Raw genomic sequence first — 19,328 nt, 5'->3', positions numbered from 1 at the left:
TTATTTCCCTCACCCGGTTACTTAGAACAAGTCTGGCAATGGAATGCCCTTCAAACTCATGGTCGATTGCTTCTAGTAAATGTTTCACCAGACACTAAACAACCCCAGTGTTCCACCCTCAGTGCAAACATTGTATGAAGGAGAAAAATAATATCCAGGAACAGAGAGAGCCTTGGAGGTGGTAGATACAGTGTGTGAGAGCCTTACTATCAGGCATGTCAATTCATATTAGCAACAACCAATAATTCTTCTGCTTATTATTTTTTTCTAGGAATATATTTTCTAATGTCTCTACTGAAATAACAGAAAAATTCAATAAATATATTTAAGCATATTTAAAAAGATATTTTCATTTCTTGATGCTGATAATTGTAACATGATTTGGACTCCCCCAACTTAGGAGGGAGACACTATGGGGCAGATCCACAGAGATACGCTACGCCGCTGTAACTTACTTGTCCTTGGTTCGAATCCGGAAAGAATTTGCCCTGTAAGTTACGGCGGCGTAGTCTATCTCTCGCGGCGTAAGGGCGCCTAATTCAAATCGGCGAGTAGGGGGTGCGTTTCATTTAAATGAAGCGCGTCCCCGCACCGAATGAACTGCGCATGCGCCGTCACTAAATTTCCCGCCGTGCATTGCGCTAAATGACATTGCAAGGACGTCATATTTTTTAACATAGATGTGAATTACGTCCATCCCGATTCACGGACGACTTACGCAAAAAAAAAAAAATTCTAAATAAACGCGGGAACGACGGCCATACTTAACATGGCAAGTCTAACTATACGCCGCAAAACACCAGCTTTAACTATACGCCGGAAAAAGCATACTCGACGCGGAAAACGACGAGAACTCCACCCAGCGGACGCCGAAGTATTGCATCTAAGATCCGAAGGAGTACGAAGCCATACGCCTGTCGGATCTAACCCAGATGCCGTCGTATCTTGGTTTGAGGATTGAAACCAAAGATACGACGCGGGAACTTTGAAAGTACGCCGGCCTATCAGTAGATACGCTGGCGTACTCGCTCTGTGGATCTGCCCCTATGGGGGTTATTTACAAAAGGCAATCCCACTTTACACTACAAGTGCACTGCAATTGCACTTTCAGTGCACTTTCAAGTGCAGTCGCTGTAGATCTGAGGGTGACATTCAAAGAAAAAAAAAACAGCATTTTTGCTTGCACATGATTGGATGATAAAATCAGCAGAGCTTCCCCTCATTCAGAGCTTCCCCTCAGATCTACAGCGACTGCACTTCAAAGGTGGATTTGCCTTTAGTAAATCAACCTCTATATGTCCTATCAGATGTGAAGTCTGTGTACAACTGCTTCAGCAGCACCCATAACTAAAAAAATAAGTTATTTAAATTGCAGTTTGACACAGCAAGTCACAGAACAATGATGACATGGAAAAATAAAAATAAAATTCAATGTCTCAAGATGACTATCATTATACAATGATTGTAAGACAACTAGACCCTAAATAGTCCAGGAGTAATTAAAATATTTAACCACAAAAGTCAACGAAAAAGTAGATCAGTGGTTGGAAACGTTTTTGTTGTTTTCTACTATGATGCCCATATAATATGCGCCAACTGATTATTTACATCTTTAGACAGAAAAATCTTTTTTAAATATCGAAATAATTAAGTAAAGAAAACTTCGGAATTTGGCTATGCATACTAGTTCATTATGCCTTTCGCTTTTTTTTTTTAGATTAGGTTTACAGCCACTTTAAGGTACCAAGAAAGACGAAATATCTCAAGCTACCCTCAGAAATATAATATTAGTCTTCCATCCAAGCAAAAATGCCATATTTTAAATGGGCAGAAACACTATCAAATAGAAGATCAATAAGGACAAACCTTATTATCAATATTATGTATATTAAATATGAATTAAATATTAAATGATTAAACATAAATACAATTGATGTGTGGTTGTGTGTGTGTGAACTGAGTAATTGTTTGTTTTATGTTTTATGTTTCTATTACTACGTCTTGCTACTGTGTCTACTTTTGATATAACATAATTACAAGTTGTTTCATGTAGGCTCTGTGTAGCTTTTCAGATTATGTTATGACATACCTTTCCATTATATGGTAATGTGTTTTGCACCTAATGCTCTTAATGAATATTTATGAACACTTTATAAAAAATATATAAATACAATTAAATATCCACTAATAAATAAATAAATATTTCCCCATAGCTACACAGATGTTCATCTCTTAGGAATGAGATTTTAATCTGTTTGTCACCTATCAAAATATACAATTTAAAAAAAGTTCAATAAAGTGACTAAATCAACTTTTCTCAATTTTTTTACTATGGAGGAACCCCTGAGACAGTTTTCATATCTCAGGAAACACCCCGCTAACATTTTTACACTTGCGGCTCATAGTACATTAGCATGATCATTAGGTTGTGGAGGATTTTAAAAGAATACAGAAGAGGTTTATTAATAATCAAGAAATGGAATTAAATAAATGAAATACTGTATTTATTGATGTATAACACTAACTTTTTTACCCTGAAAATAGAGGGTAAATTGTGCCTGTGTGTTATACGCAGGGGGCTGTGGAAATTTTTGTCCTGAAACTTCCCTCTGAGGCCTCGTACACACGACCGAGGAACTCGATGGGCGAAACACATCGTTTTCCTCGTCGAGTTCCTTGTTAGGCTTGTGGAGGAACTCGACAAGCTTGCTTTGCGTACACACTGTCAAGCCAAAATCTCCTCGTTCTCAAACGCGGTGACATACAACACAAACAACGGCAGGGGAAGTTCGATTCCACTGGCACAACTCTTGGGGCTGCTTTTGCTAATTTCATGTGTTTGCGTGTTAAATAAAAGTTTGGTAAGAGACGTTTTGCACTTTTCAGTCTGTTACAGCTTTAAAAATGTGTTATCTCCATTACAAATGCTACTTTTACTCCCGTCTCATACTTTAATCTGACTAAGTGCGGGTTTCTTAGCATACACACGTCCAAGTTTCTCGTCGAAAAACCAACTCGACGAGCCAATTTGGACTCCCGTTGAGGAAATAGAGAACTTGCTCTCTTTTTGGCTCGTCGAGTTTCTTGACAGTTTCCTCGACGCAAATTGTACACACGACCGGTTTCCTCGGCAAAAAAAAATCTCCCAGCAAGTTTCTTGCTGGTTTTTGCCAAGAAACTCGGTCGTGTGTACGAGGCCTCAAAGTTAGGGTGCGTGTTATACGCCTGTGTGTGTTATACGGCAATAAATATGGTAATAATGGTCAGAAAAAAAAAACACAGACAGCAAAATCTGTAATGACCCCTTACATTGGAGGCCAGTGTAGAAGTCACTTTAAATTGGTAGTCATTGTAGGCAGGAGATCAACTGGCAAAAGCTCTCTTTTCAAGGAAACCCTAGCACAGGGGTAGGCAACCTCGGCCCTCCAGCTGTTTTGAAACTACAAGTCCCATGAGACATTGCAAGACCCTGACAATCACAGGCATGACTCCTAGAGGCAGAGGCATGATGGGATTTGCAGTTTCACCACAGCTGGAGGGCCGAGGTTGCCTACCCCTGCCCCAGCATATGAACTATATAAATATAAAACTAACAAGAAAGCTCATCCTATTCTATAAATATATAAACAAAAGAAGCTCCAGTTAGAAAAACCCCAGAACCCTAGAGAAATAGCGTAGTAAAAAATATATAGTGACTCTTTTGAGGAGCAAGTGGTAATTAGCTGGACCATTGACTCCTAAAATCATTGGAAACAATGGTAATGGTTTCCAGGTTGGTAAGAAGAGTTCAGTAATTCAGTATTATTTTACCTCCAGCATCTTTCAAAAATAAATTGCTATACATATTACATATTTTACATTTGTTATATATACATAGAGGAATGCGGAATATATTTAGCAGAAGATTAGTCACCTTAACCTTTTGTACTATTGTTAGACCATAAAGAAAAGGTGTGCCTGGTAGTAAAGAAAACATGTGAAGGATAGATGCTAAAGCAATGCACATTTAATTTTGGACCTACACCTAGAATGACAAGTTGAAATGTCTTTTCACCTGTATGATGACAGCCCAGAAGCTGTATACAGAGTGCCAGGACCTCCCAGTTTCTGTACTGAATCTGTCAAAGGTCACATCTACATTCCAAGCTTAAATGAACAGAAACCTATTCACAATACCTGGAATCAACCAAGGCCTGATCCAAAGGTTTCAGCGGTCCTTTGGCACTTGGTCACATACTGATTAAAGCATTAATGACTTAATAAGTGATCCAGTTTTCAGGCTACGCGGCACAGAAGGGTATGAGACAAGCAGATAAATGTTAAGTTCTAAAAATCTGCAACATGGCTAATAAACAGAAGCAACGCGTAGAATTCCAGGGCTCCTGGTCTCAGTAAAATAACTTAATTGGCATACCTGTTGGCTGGTGGATAACAGGAGAGAAGACTGAGGTCTTGTGCGTTCAGACTGATTCTGTCAAGTGGGCCGAGTTTCAATACGCAGACCTCAAGGACACCGAGGACTCTAGTGTTTGTTTAATGTTGGCTTAGGAGGTGCTGTCACCACACAGCTCTACCTGACAGACCTTTGTACTCCCTGTTCATCTGGGATGCCTGGAAAATAAAGTTATGGCTGCTTAGAAGGGTTAGGCAATGTATATACATATAAAAGATTATTTACTCTCATCCATATACTGTAAAGAGATTCAGGCCTCGTACACACGACCGAGTTTCTCGGCAAAAAACAGCAAGAAACTTGCTGGGATATATTTTTTTGCCGAATAAACCGGTCGTGTGTACATTTTCGTTGAGGAAACTGTCGAAAAACTCGACGAGCCAAAAAGAGAGCATGTTCTCTATTTCCTTGACGGGAATGGAGAAAATTGGCTTGTCGAGTTCCTCGACAGCCTAACAAGGAACTCGACGAGCAAAACGATGTGTTTCGCCCGTCGAGTTCCTCGGTCGTGTGTACGAGGCTTTAGGCTGCATTCACACCTGAGCGTTTTGTAGCCTGAAGCCTGAAGCTATAAAACACTAGAGGGGGAAAAATACATTATTCCCTATGGAGATGGTTCACATCTCCACTCCAAAACGCCTGAAGCTGAACGCCTGAAGCTCAAACAAGTTTTGGACCCTTTTTTGTCGCGCGAATCGGGCTGATTTGGGCGTTTTTGAACGTTTGTATTCCCATAGAAACGAATGGAAACGATTGATTCAATCGTCTAGCGCGACGAGTGTTTCTACGGGCGTTTTGTCGCTTTAATCAGTTCTGTGAAATAGAACATTCAGCCAGGAAGAAGATAAAAAAATCTACAAACATAGCAACAAGTGATGAGAGAGATGATCATTTTTCCTATTGGCTAAAATAAAAAACGACCGAAAACGATACGCTCAGGTGTGAATGCGGCCTTATACTTGGAATGGACTAAACACATTTGCAAGTGTATTTGGCAAAACAGAATAACTTTTGCTTTGTGACTATAGGAGTGCCCTGCCACCTAGGGCATGATACATGGAAGGTGCTTCACATATATAAACAATAAGTGCACAACAGTGGCCCCTAGTGACCCTAGGGCCAGACCTGTGTTGGGTCCAGGAAAATCTTGTCCTGGGTACAAGTAGCAAGTCAACATGATCACTAACAGTGCCACAGATCTACAGAATTGTTACAATGCTTTCTATATCCATTAAACACGAGATTACGTCACTGCACTTTGCACAGAATTAGAGCCCTTTTTAATAAGCTTACTTAATAACTCTGTACACTACCGAGTCTAGTAGCAAATTGGATCATGCTCCGCTGGGGTTTTTTGCCTTCCTCTGGATCAACTGTGGGTATGGAGTTGGGTGTATAGGATTTTACTGTGTTTTTTTATTTTGTTTTTTGTGGTTGAACTGGATGGACTTGTGTCTTTTTTCAACCTGACTAACTATGTAACTAACTATGTAACTATGTAACTATGTATTATAATTAGTTTTATTTAGTAGGACAGCAATGATGGTGTAAGTACACAGAGCAACCAGTTTAGTTTAGAGTAGTCAGCTGATTTCTAAATAAATCATTTTCATAGATGGCTAGTATACCTTATATGTGATATAAATAAGCGCTGCGCAAACTGTTGGCGCTATATAAATCCTGTACAATAATATAAGAGACAGCCATAGAGAAGAGTTCACACTGTAGGTTTAAATGGCAAAAAAACAAGAAAAAATAAATAAATAGCTTCTCCATAGATGTGGTGGCTGCATTTGATTTATTTTCAGACTTTTTTTCTTTCTTTATGTGATGAGAGAGAGAGAGAGAGAGAGGAGAGAGAGAGAGAGAGAGAGAGAGAGAGAGAGAGAGAGAGAGAGAGCGAGAGAGAGAGAGAGATAGAGAGAGAGAGAGACTTGTAAAGCGCAACACATGCGAACTGAATCGCCTCAGGTTCAGGTCAAGGAACCCCTTGACCTCAGAAGAGATGGGTTTTAATCTTTCTCCTGAAGGCCAAGTGGTCCGACTACAGTCGGATGGTGGTTGGTCGTGCATTCCACAGGCGAGGTCCCTGATCCTACCAATAACAAACTTCCTAGGGTGCCAACACTCACTTACCAAGCTGTATCTTTGGAGGAACAGATTTGACACCCTAGGGCAGAGCTACAGGAAAACTTCCCCCCTCTTTTTCTTCTTACTAAAAAGAGATTTGGGGGGGGGGGGGTTGTTCTGTAACCCTTAACCACTTAAGACCCGGACCATTATGCAGGTAAAGGACCTGGCCCCTTTTTGCGATTCGGCACTGCATCACTTTAACTGACATTGCACGTGGCTCCCAAACAAAATTGGCGTCCTTTTTTTCCCACAAATAGAGCTTTCTTTTGGTGGTATTTGATCACCTCTGCGGTTTTTATTTTTTGCGCTATAAACAAAAATAGAGCGACAATTTTGAAAAAAATGCTATATTTTTTACTTTTTGCTATAATAAATATCCCCCAAAAATATATAGGTGGCACGTGCGAGATCCACGGCTAGGCACTTAAAGGGCAATGTACCTGTACGTGCTTGTGTCCAGCCATGCAATTCTGCCGACATATATCGGCGTTAGGCGGTCCTCAAGTGGTTAAAGGGGTTGTAAAGGTTTGTTTTTTATTTTCTAAATAGGTTTCTTTAACCCCCCTGGCCGTATTCCCGAGTCTGGCTCAGGGTGGTATTTCAGAACCAAAAGCGGTAACCCCGAGCCAGACTCGGGATCGCCTCGCAGTGTTCACAGGCAGGGAATTACTTACCTTGTCCCTGGATCCTGCGATGCCTCCCAGCTGTGTGAGCGAGCGGGTCCTCGATCGATTCACACAGTGCCTGTGTGCCGCCAAGCTCCGTTCCCTGCGACGTTGCGACGCACGGGGGCGGAGATTGGCGCCAAATTCAAAAAAGTAAATACACACAATACATACAGTATACTGTAATCTTTTAGATTACAGTACTGTATGTAAAAAATACACACCCCCTTTGTCCCTAGTGGTCTGCCCAGTGTCCTACATGTACTTTTATATAATAAAAACTGTTCTTTCTGCCTGGAAACTGGAGATTGTCCATAGCAACCAAAAAGTGTCCCTTTATATCAAAAGTGGTTTTAGAGCAGCTAGAAAACAGCTATAATAAATTAGAATCACTTGCAGAATTGTGCGATAGCGATTTGTGGGGAAATTCGTCATCAAACAATAAAAGTAATGACAGCGACAATTCTGTGTTTTTCATTTGATTACATTATTGAATAATTTTTATTATATTATTATTTGTTATAATTATTTATAGTTATTTATTATATTATATTATATTAATATTAATATTATTGAATATTATATTTATGATTTTGTTTTTCAAACTTTATCATATCCGAGATGTCTACTGGACTCTTGTTTGTACAGATTTAAGTGAGTTATTCCAGTAATTCAAGAATTACAGGCCTACAAAACAAAACGCCAAATTTTCGTGCAAAATAATTGTACCGCTTTCAGCACCTAAAATCTGAAATAATCATACCGCCAGGGAGGTTAAGCTAGTGTATTGTTGGTTCACTTACCTTTTCCTTCGATTTCCCTTCAAAAAAAGTTTTATTTGTTTTCTTTGTCTGAATTTCTCACTTCCTGTTCCTCCTCAGTAAGCTGTTTTGGCTGACTAACCCCCATGGATGATGAGGGCAAGCTTACTGAGGAGAAACAGGAAGTGAGAAATTCAGTCAAAGAAAAAAAACATTTAGAAGGGAAATCGAAGGAAAAAGTAAGTGAATTAACTATGCACTAGCTTAAAGGAACCTATTTAGAAAATAAACAAACCTTTACGACCCCTTTAAGCCTAGTACACACGGGTCTAATGTTGTTCGACCAGCTTCTGTCAGATATGCATGCTGGAAAACCAGCGGCCAACCAGCTCCTGATCAGTGCTCTCAGCCAATGGCTGAGAGCACTGACCACAGTGTTCTGGCCGAGGGGCTGTCCCCCTGTCAGAACACGATAGTTTAATGTTGATAAATGTAATGTTATGCACTTGGGGGCTAAGAATATGCATGCATCATACATACTAGGGGGAGTACAACTGGGGAAATCCGTAGTGGAGATGAATCTGGGGGTTTTGGTAGATCATAAGCTCAATAATAACCAAGCTGCGGTTTACAAAGCGAGCAAAGTCCTTTCTTGTATTAGGAGAGGTATGGACTTCATAGAGAGATATAATTTTGCCCCTGTACAAATCATTAGTAAGACCTGATCTGGAATATGCAGTTCAGTTTTGGGCACCAGTTCTCAAAAAGGATATTGGGGAACTGGAGAAAGTGTAGAGAAGGGCAACCAAACTGATAAGAGGAACTCAGCTATGAGGAAAGATTAGAGCAACTGAATTGATTCTTTCTTGAGAAGAGGAGATTAAAGCGGGAGTTCACCCGAAAAAAAAAATTTAAGATTAGATTGATGCTCATTTTGTCAAGGGGAATCGGGTAGTTTTTTAAAAATCGAAGCAGTATTTACCGTTTTAGAGAGCGATCTTCTCCGCCGCTTCCGGGTATGGTCTTCGGGACTGGGCGTTCCTATTTGATTGACAGGCTTCCGACAGGCTTCCGACGGTCGCATACATCGCGTCATGAGTAGCCGAAAGAAGCCGAACGTCGGTGCGGCTCTATACGGCGCCTGCACACCGACGTTCGGCTACTTTCGGAAAACCGTGACGCGATGTATGCGACCGTCGGAAGCCTGTCAATCAAATAGGAATGCCCAGTCCCGCAGCCCATACCCGGAAGCGGCTGAGAAGATCGCTCTCTAAAACGGTAAGTACTACTTCGATTTAAAAAAAACTACCCGATTCCCTTTGACAAAATGAGCATCAATCTAATCTTAAAAATTTTATTTTCGGGTGAACCTCCACTTTAAGGGGGATATGATCAACATGCACAAATAATAAGGGGTCCGTATAGTGAACTTGGGGGCACTCTTTATGCCTAGAGGAAAAGAGATTTTGGCTCCAAATACGGAAAGGTTTCTTCACAGTAAAGCCTCGTACACACGCTCGGTTTTCTCTGCAAGAACCAGCAAGAAAACTGCTGACAGAGCTTTCTTGCAGAGTAAGCCGAGCGTGTGTACGAGGCAAGAAAACTGCCTAAAATTCTCGACGAGAAAAATAGAGAACATATTCTCTCGTTGTGATTCTGTTTTCCTGCCGAGAAACCCGAGAGTGTGTATACTTACCTGTCGCCGTGGAAACCCGTGCATGCTCGAAATGACTTTGGCGCATGCGCAGTAGCTTCCTAGGCATAGGTAGGGTGCAGCAAGATGGCAGCGACAGCATCGAATGTGACGAGCGCTTGCTCGTCATACGCGGTGACGTCACCTTGTTCTTGCCTTCCAAAAGAACTGCGGTTCTTTTGAATGGAGTGTCTGTACACTCGGGCGGCAAGAGATTCTTGCCAAGAATCTCGTCAGGAAAAACTACAGTTTTTTCCTGACGAGATTCTGGCCCGTGTGTACAGAGCTTAAGAACTGTGGAAATGTGGAATAGACTCCCTTCAGAGGTGGTTCTGGCCAGCTCAGTATATTGCTTTAAGAAAGGTCTGGATTCTTTCCTAAATGTACAAAATATAACTAGGTACTAACATTTATAGGTAAAGTTGATCTGAGGAAATCTGATTGCCTCTCGGGGATCAGGAAGGAATTTTTTCCCCTGCTGTAGCAAATTGGATGATGCTTTGCTGGGGTTTGCCTTTCTCTGAAACAGCTGTGGGTAAAGGATTGGGTATATGAGATTGTAGGATATTATTTTATTTAATTATTTAGACTTGTGTCTTTTTTCAACCTGACTAACTATGTAACTATGTAAATCAGGTGGATGTGAATGCATTTCCTTAACTCCAGAGCAAGTTTGGTGATTTAAAGATATGTCACATTGAAAGGTGTTGTCAACGATCCACCCAACACACCCGAGGCTTCCAACACATCATCAATGATCAGCTTTGCCATGAGCGGCTGCATCCAATCAGATGCAATGAGCACCACTTCTCAGGATGGCAGACTCTTCTGAATCATGTAACAGCGGTCCCAACAAATTCCCTTCAAATTACTCCAAATATGGGCTTATTACATGTGTTACTGCACATTGCTAAAATAATTGAAATACGATCTGGAAATGAATATATGATTTTACATTTTGACCACAGATATGTTTTAAATAAATACCATAACCCTACAAATAAATGAAGTGTATAGAATAATACATGCCCATGTAGCACCGGGCTACTTTCAGAGCCGGTGCTATGTTAAATTTAGGGGGAGAATTCAGAGAAATAGTTAGCTCTGAATTCATTTGACTGTTTAAAATTTGGGTCTCTGCTCTAGCTTGGCTGTACTGTGGGCTAACCTTTCGTCCGGAGGCCTACCCACCCTCTGGACTGCAGGTGGCAGCAGTGGGGTCAGGTGCTTTATCTGGGACTACCTGGAATCTGACAGGCTGGATGTTGGTCACCTGTCAGTCGCTAACTTGCAAAAGAAACTACCTGAAGGAGATCCAGGTGCCGAATCTACAGAGAGAGGATTCTGGACCATAATTGTCTCTAATCTTATGGGAGGGTCTGTGGCGGAGACCGAATCCTAAATTCGAGTGACACTCTGACTGCCAGGCTGGTGAGAGAGGCCTGTCCAGGTGCGCTATACCCACTCCGGCTGGAGTGGCGAAGTAAAGTATTGCTGGAAGCAGGATTGTTTCCCCGTATGCAGTCACACCTGGTCTGCTGTTTTCTATTTGCTATCCCTTCACCTTTTAACCGTTTTATTGTTTTTACCCGGATGGGTAATATAAGCACAGAAAGACACCTGTCGTGTGGACATTCCATTTACTACAACTCTCATCAAGTACCCTAGACGGCGGAGGAGCCACGCGGTAACATGCCACCCAAAACAAACCAGCAGCTCCTTCAGTGGTAGTGCTACTCCCATATTTACTAAATAATATACATTAATAAACTAAACATAATATTTTCTCATAGAAAATATATATACACTTTAACCACTTAAGGACCGCCTCCTGCACATATACGTCGGCAGAATGGCATGGCTGGGCACAAGCACGTACCTGTACGTCCTCTTTAAGTGCCCAGCCGTCGGTCCGAAGCTCTGTGACCGCAGCCGCGGGACCCGCGGACCCGATCGCCGCTGAAATCCCGCGATCGGTCTCCGGAGCTGAAAAAACGAGGAGAGCTGTGTGTAAACACAGCTTCCCCATTCTTCACTGTGGCGCTGTCATTGATCGCGTGTTCCCTGATATAGGGAAACACGATCAATGATGTCACATGTCCAGGCCCGCCCCCCTACAGTTAGAAACACATATGAGGTCACACTTAACCCCTTCAGCGCCCCCTAGTGGTTAACTACCAAACTGCAATTGTCATTTTCACAGTAAACAATGCATTTTTATAGCATTTTTTGCTGTGAAAATGACAATGGTCCCAAAAATGTGTCAAAATTGTCCGCCATAATGTCGCAGTCACGAAAAAAATCGCTGATCGCCACCATTAGTAGTAAAAAAAAAAAATATTAATAAAAAATGCAATAAAACTATCCCCTATTTTGTAAATGCTATAAATTTTGCGCAAACCAACCGATAAACGCTTGCGATTTTTTTTTACCAAAAATAGGTAGAAGAATACGTATCGGCCTAAACTGAGGAAAACATTTTTTTTTATGTATTTTTGGGGGATATTTATTATAGCAAAAATGATTGCATTTTTTTCAGAATTGTCGCTCTATTTTGTTTATAGCGCAAAAAATAAAAACCGCAGAGGTGATCAAATACCACCAAAAGGAAGCTCTATTAGTGGGGAAAAAAGGACGCCAATTTTGTTTGGGAGCCACGTCGCACAACTGCGCAATTGTCTGTTAAAGCGACACAGTGCCGAATCGCAAAACCTGGCCGGGTCCTTTTGCTGCATTTTGGTCCGGGTCTTAAGTGGTTAAAGCCACAGAAACGCTGATTCTTTAATAGCTACCTGTACTTGTTTATTTCAAGAGAGGAAATATTTATTCATCTTAATTCTCTGTCACATTGTGCGGAAGTATGAAGGACTCATGGATGTGAGTCAGCTGAGGTCAGCAAGTTTTTTTTTAGTTTATTTTTTTGGTAAAAATAGAATTTTGATAATAGGTTTGCTGAACCGTCACTTCTTCCCCAGAATGTTATCAGTAAATGCAGAGTGCTTTCCTTTTGTTGATTACTTATTTACAATGTATTTTGTGCAGACCACTAACATTTGATGTTTTTCATAACAATTTCATTGCAAATCTCAGTTGTTTTGTACAAAAAAAAAAAAAAATGCTATCTAGTAGCTACAAAGGAAAAAGTATGATTTGTTTACAGACTGAATTGAAGTTACAGATTTAATTTCACTGCAAATGAGCACCACAAACCAAAAACACTAAAAACACATAAATTTGTTTTACAGGCGGCAGTGTCAGCAGCATACATTCAAATTATTCCCAGACCTGCACACCCATGTGACAAGGCATTGCAGGGAAAGTGTCATAGGGTCCCCCATACGTCACAGTACCAGGTAGATCTTCTAGTGATACAGTGTGCAGGGCTGCTGTTGGAGATCACTGGGACCCATACAGTGGCGGTGCATCCATAAAGGGCACACGGGTGCCACGCCTCTATCCTGCCACCTCTCTTTCACCAATAGATAGATTCATGCATTGCATGAACCTATCTATGGTCGCTGCTGCCACCCCCTATTCATTTGCCTGGCCCCTTTTTGGGCGCCGGGCGCCTGAATTACAGCGGCAGGGGAATTTTTAGGAAGCACCTGATGAGAGCCGTAGGCTCTCATAGGCATCCAAAAAGGTGAACAGCGGGCGCCATGCTGTGCGTTCGCGGTTCACTTGGAAATTTATAGGAGAGAAAAGCCCCTGGGATGGTACGGATTGTAATAATGGGATGGAATTGTCAAAAAATATATATAAAAATAGATAAGTTTATTTAGTATAAATCATGATAATCACAATATACAAAAAATTAGAAAAAATTAATTTAAAACAAAAGAATTTTGGTGTGTTAGGAAAGCAAATTAATTGCTTTCCTTACACTGAACCGCCTCTCAGGCAATCAGGTGCTCGGGTCTGTTACCTGTCACCTGATTGGCTGAAACGACAGGCGCTGTGATTGGATGCCGCCTATCAGGCGTCCAATCATAGCAGAGGACAGAAGAAGACATTGAGGAGCGTAGAGGACCTTGACCGAGACAGGTAAGTGCCGGGTGGGCGGGGATGCACACTGGCTGCGTTTGATGGGCAAAGTGGCTGCGTTTGATGGCACAGTGGTGGCAATTGATGGGCACAGTAGCTGCCTTTGACATGCACAGTGGCTGCAATTGATGGGCACAGTAGCTGCGTTTGACAGGCACAGTGGCTGTCATGTTTTTTTGTTTTTTTAGTTTTTTGCGCCCCCCCCCCCCAAAAAAAAAATCGAACACCAGCCGCCACTGGCACCGTACAGCCTACTTGACAGCCCCACCAAACATATCAAAACAATATTTTCACTTAAAATACACTAAAATCCTTACTGGCAGACACAAACATAACATAACTTACAAAATGTGTGCTAAATGTAAAAGATAAAACTGGATTGAGTTTTGTGTGTAAATGAGGCATAGGTGCTGTTCCCTGTACAGTGTGCATTTTTTTTTTTAAATGTGGCTATTGCTATGTGCAGGTGATCTGCCGATATGGTTCCGGCTAACGAGAAAGTTCCTTTAGGGACTGCGCAGGCGCAATCCTTGCCGACGGAAATCTCTGAACCTCGGCCGGCATCCAGGGGACGACGTGGACTTTGAGGAAAGTGACCAGTCGGCCTCACGTCCTCGCTTCGCTCGGACGGCTCGCTCTGCTCGCTCGGCCTCCTGGCTCTTTTTTTAACATCCTCCAATCCACGGGGATGTTAAAGAATGAGCCTGGATGCCGGCCGAGGTTCGGAGATTTCCGTCGGCAAGGATTGCGCCTGCGCAGTCCTTAAAGGAACATTCTCCTTAGGGGAACCTTAACGACAAGTCACCGGCAGCCAATGCTACACTATGGGAATGCAGCAGCTGTATGAATGCAGCCTCAGATCCTTATTTGACAGGCTTGTGGATGTAGGTGTATGCTCCCCCCCCCCTAACATTGACAGTGTGCATTCAGGGCCACTCGCCCACAATCTGCTACTAATAGCTTGGTGCCAGATATCACAGCCTACCTTCAGGCTGGGTTCACATAGGTCTGGCTATGGTTTGCAGACCAGAGTCCAGTGCGTTTCTGTTCACCATTTAAGGTGCGATTCAAATGCACATTTTTCCCTGCATTTGTACCTGAACCGGGCCCAGAAATGCACAGGACCCTTTTCAAAACCACCCCAGAAATGCGTCAATTAAAAGCCGGTCACATTCACATGTCATGCGAATTGGATGCGGTTAAAAATGCATCTAATTTGCACATATATATGAATGTGTGTTAGGGACCTTAGATTGTAAGCTCCTTGAGGGTAGGGACTGATGTGAATGTACAATGTATATGTAAAGCGCTGCGTAAATTGACGGCACTATATAAGTACCTTAAATAATAATATATGTGAACCCAGCCTAAGAGGTCTAGTGTCGTCCCTACCTTGACAGGCTAGGGCTGGTGGCTAAAGGGGGATTTACGTGGCTGGTCATAAAGTTATGGCTGATTGGTGCAGAAAGCAAGTAAAAAATCAAAGGGGATGGGAGGAAAATTGTCGGCTGAACAGTAACTGCATCCTGTCAGATGCAGTTATTGTTGGGATACTCAAGCAGCCTATGCTACTTGAATACAATAGCTGGCAGCAGAGATTCCTCCATTTAAGCTGACCATACACCAATAGATTCCGGCAGCTTTCAAAATACCCAAACAGCAGCTGTAGCAGACTGGATGCAGACACTGTCCAGCTGACAATTTTATGGGCTTTCTGGCAGGATCAACAGGTAATAAAACAAAGACTGCTGCGTTAAAGCTCTTAACAGACTGCGTCAAATACGTTATTTTTACATTTTGCTCATAGTTCCAGTTTAAGCTCAACAGTTATGAAGCTGATGACCACTAGAGGGAGTATTTACAAATCTGTAAATGAACTACAACAATGAAAACATGGAACAAGTAAAAAGTGTGAAAATCATTCAAAAACTTACTTTAGGGTAAATGTTACTCAAACTTTGCTAGAATTTTGTTTTATGTTCAAGTAGACGTAAATCCTAACTTAACATAACTGAAATAAAAAAATGTAAGCACTGCATATACAATTCAAGGATTTTTTTTTTTTTTTTTAGAAAATTCTGCTTTCACCCTTTTGAATTTTTTCTTTTGTATTTCAATGCGGTGGAGTTCCGTGGTCTTTGTGCAGACACATATTTCTTCTAAACCTTATGGGCATTTTAGGTGAACGCAGCCCAGACATATAATGGCTTAGTACATCTGATGATCAGTACATCACACCCATACACTCAGGCTAGATTCAGCAACAAGATACGGCGGCGTATCTCCAGATACGCCGCCGTAATTTCAAATCTGCGCCGTCGTATCTTTACGCCGATTCTCAAAGGCAGATACGTTGAAAAAATAGGCTTCCTCCGCCGACGTAACTTGAATACGGCGGCGTACAATTGTGTGCAATTTTACGCTGGCCGCTAGGGGCACTTCCGTTGTTTTCGGCGTAGAATATGCAAATGACCTAGATACGCCGATTCACAAACGTACGTACGCCCGGTGCAATTTTGTTACGTCGTTTACGTTAGGCTTTTTCGGCGTAAGGTTACTCCTGCTATTAGGAGGCGCAGCCAATGTTAAGTATGGACGTCATCCCCGCTTCGAATTTAGATTTTTTTACGTCGTTTGCGTAAGTCGTTCGCGAATAGGGCTGGACGTCATTTACGTTCACGTCGAAAGCAATGACGATTTGCGGTGGAATTTCGAGCATGCGCACTGGGATTCTTTCACGAACGACTCATGCGCCGTCCGTAAAAAACTTAAAATACGCGGGGTCACCATTAATTTAAATAAAACGCGCCCCCCTCATCCTCATTTGAATTAGGCGCGCTTACGCCGGCCCCATTTACACTACGCCGCCGTAAGTTAGGAGGCAAGTGCTTTGTGAATACAGCACTTGCCTCTCTAACTTAGGGCGGCGCAGCGTAAATACGATACGCTGCGCCGCCGTAACAATACGCAAATCTACCTGAATCTAGCCCTCAGAGTACACAGGTGCCTTTGTTTTTTCATGTTTCTAATCAGTGGGGTCCAATCAAGCTGGGATCATACTGTGGCCATTTTTAGAAGACCCAGCTGGGTGAACATCTTTGTACAACTCTCCTTACACATAGTAAAGAATTTTCGTCAGTGCTAAATAAACTTAGCTTAGGAGGCTCTTGAAGAGGCAATCGGTCATTCTCTCCTACAGCTTACTGCAGGTAAAGGCAACAGAGAAATGGAGAGCATTATACTGATTTATCGAGAAAAAGACTTACTGATTGGCATGTTAAATAGATATGTTTGAATTAATATTATTTAATTTAAAGTGCAACCCCAATTCCCCAAAAAGTTGGGACGCTACATAAAAACAGAATGCAATGATTTTCAAAATTACTATATTATTTTCTTAAAATGGTAAATTCCTTTAGTTTAACCACTTCAGATCCACGCTATAGCCGAAAGACGGGTACAGCGTGGACCTGGATTGCCGGGAGGGCGTCCCTGGACATCCTCCCGTGCTCGAGCGGCCTGCGCGCCCCCTGCTGATCATGTGATGTAAACAGAGACGGTAATCGGCTATTTTTCCCCTCACTCTATCATAGCCGATCACTGGCGGCTGTCAGAGGGACATCGGTCCTGATGAAGGAGACCGGGGCCGATGCTCATCTGTGCCACCCGTGCCACCTGCCAGTGCACAACAGTGTTGCCTACCAGTGACCAACAGCGCCACCTATAAGTGCCCACAGTGCCACCCATCAGTGCCACCAGTTCCGCCCACAGTGCTACCCATCAGTACCCACAGTGCAACCCATCAGTGCCCACAGTGCAACCCATCAGTGCCCACAGTGCCACCTATCAGTGTCACCCATACCTCCCAACAAGCACGGATTCTGCGGGATTATCCCGCACTGACTGCATATTCCCGCAGTCCCGCAAAAGGGTTACATTTCCCGCACTGTGAGGATCCGAGCTCCCCCCCCCCCTGCTCAGTACTGTAGGAGGAGGCGGGCGGAGCTGAATGGGCAGTTCTGCTGGAGGAGGCGGGTGGAGCTGAATGGCAGCCTATAGGAGGAGGCGGGCTGAGCTTAACGGCAGCCGTACTATTGGAGGAGGCGGGCGTAGCTGAATGTACTGAGGCGCGTCGATGAGATGACTGCCCCCCCGCTCAACAACTCTTCGAACCCCCCTCCGCTCAACAATTTCGACCCCCCCCGCTCAACAACTGTCCTGCAGTGGACTTTTTAAATGTTGGGAGGTATGGTGTCACCTACCAGTGCCGCCCATCAGTGTCCACTACCAGTGCTCATCAGTGTCACCTACCAGTGCCCCTCAGTGCCACCTATCAGTGCCCATCAGTACCCCCCATCAGTGCCACCTTATCTGTGCCGCCTTATCTGTGCCTATCAGTGCCACCTTATCTGTGCCTATCAGTGCCCACCAGTGTAGCCTATCAGTGCCCACCAGTGCCGCCTCAGTGCATATCAATGAAGGAGAAAAATTACCTGTTTGCAAAACTTTATAACAAACTATGAAACGTGATTTTTATTTCTTTCAAAATGTTCCATGTTTTTTTGTTTATTTAGTAAAAAATAAAAACCCCAGTGGTGATTAAATACCACCAAAACAAAGCGCTATTTGTGTGAAAAAAATGATAAAAATGTCATTTGGGTACAGTGTTGTATGACAGCGTAATTGTCATTCAAAGTGTGGCAGCGCTGAAAGCTAAACATGTATCTGGGCAGTAGGGGGGTTTAAGTGCCCAGTAAGGAAGTGGTTAAACATTTGATATGTTTTCTATTTTACCCATAGTTTGGGATAGAGTACACAGCAACTACTCCACCTACAACTCTGCTGCACATACTCATCTTTCCTTCCCTCCCGTGACAATGTGTTCAGCTCCCAGAAGCAAGGAAAGAAGCCCAGGGTGATCTCTAAAGTTGCTCCAGTTGGAGCTTACACAGAGCTGGGGGCTCCCCCTCCCCATGTGACAGTGCTGGACCAATGTCATGACAAAAGTGGGGTCACAGGAAGTGAATCACAAGCCTCCATACCAGGCAATACTAGGTATTTTCTTCACTGCAGCAAAAGTAACTGAGTACTGTGGAAGTAAAGGAAAGTTGAGTATGTGCTGCTGGGGAGGGTGGCAGCAAGGCAATCCTGTTGTTTACTGTCAGCCAGGACCTGGCATGAAGGCTTAACACAGGTTTGCTTTAGGGCCCTGGCATGATGTACCATTTTGTATCATAACAGCCTATGCATAATTGCTGTAACTCCTGGTTCAGTGGATAGTTTGGTAAAATTATTATAAAGAGACTATTCGTAAGGAAGCAGCTCTTGTAGTACAGAAGACTTTTTGTATGTCAGTACATAGAATGCATATAGGTACATTACTACTGTTGAATATGTTGTACTCAAAAGAGAGCAACTCTGTATTATAATGTAAACTATACGTCTATACCAGCGGCGGTGCATCCATAGAGGGCGCAGGAGCGCCACCCCCCCCCCCCGTCACTCTCTCTCACCATAGATAGATTCATGCATTGCATGAATCTATCTATGGTCGCCGCTGCCCCCTCCTATTCATGTGC

At 42.7% G+C, this 19,328-nt stretch overlaps 1 protein-coding gene across 1 annotated transcript in view; it reads right to left on the bottom strand.

Annotated features, from left to right (window-relative positions):
• Positions 1–19,328, bottom strand: part of RBM47 (RNA binding motif protein 47) — a 194,561-nt gene that overhangs the window by 101,531 nt on the left and 73,702 nt on the right. Inside the window, exon 2 of the mRNA XM_040335070.1 lies at positions 4,415–4,611. The gene's annotated coding sequence lies outside the window, so the exon portion shown is untranslated. The remainder of the gene's footprint in view (positions 1–4,414; positions 4,612–19,328) is intronic.

The sequence above is a fragment of the Rana temporaria genome, chromosome 1 (assembly GCF_905171775.1).
Source record: "Rana temporaria chromosome 1, aRanTem1.1, whole genome shotgun sequence".
NCBI lineage: Eukaryota > Metazoa > Chordata > Amphibia > Anura > Ranidae > Rana > Rana temporaria.
Note: the sequence above shows the minus strand (reverse complement) of the source record. Positions and strands in the feature narration are given on the sequence as shown.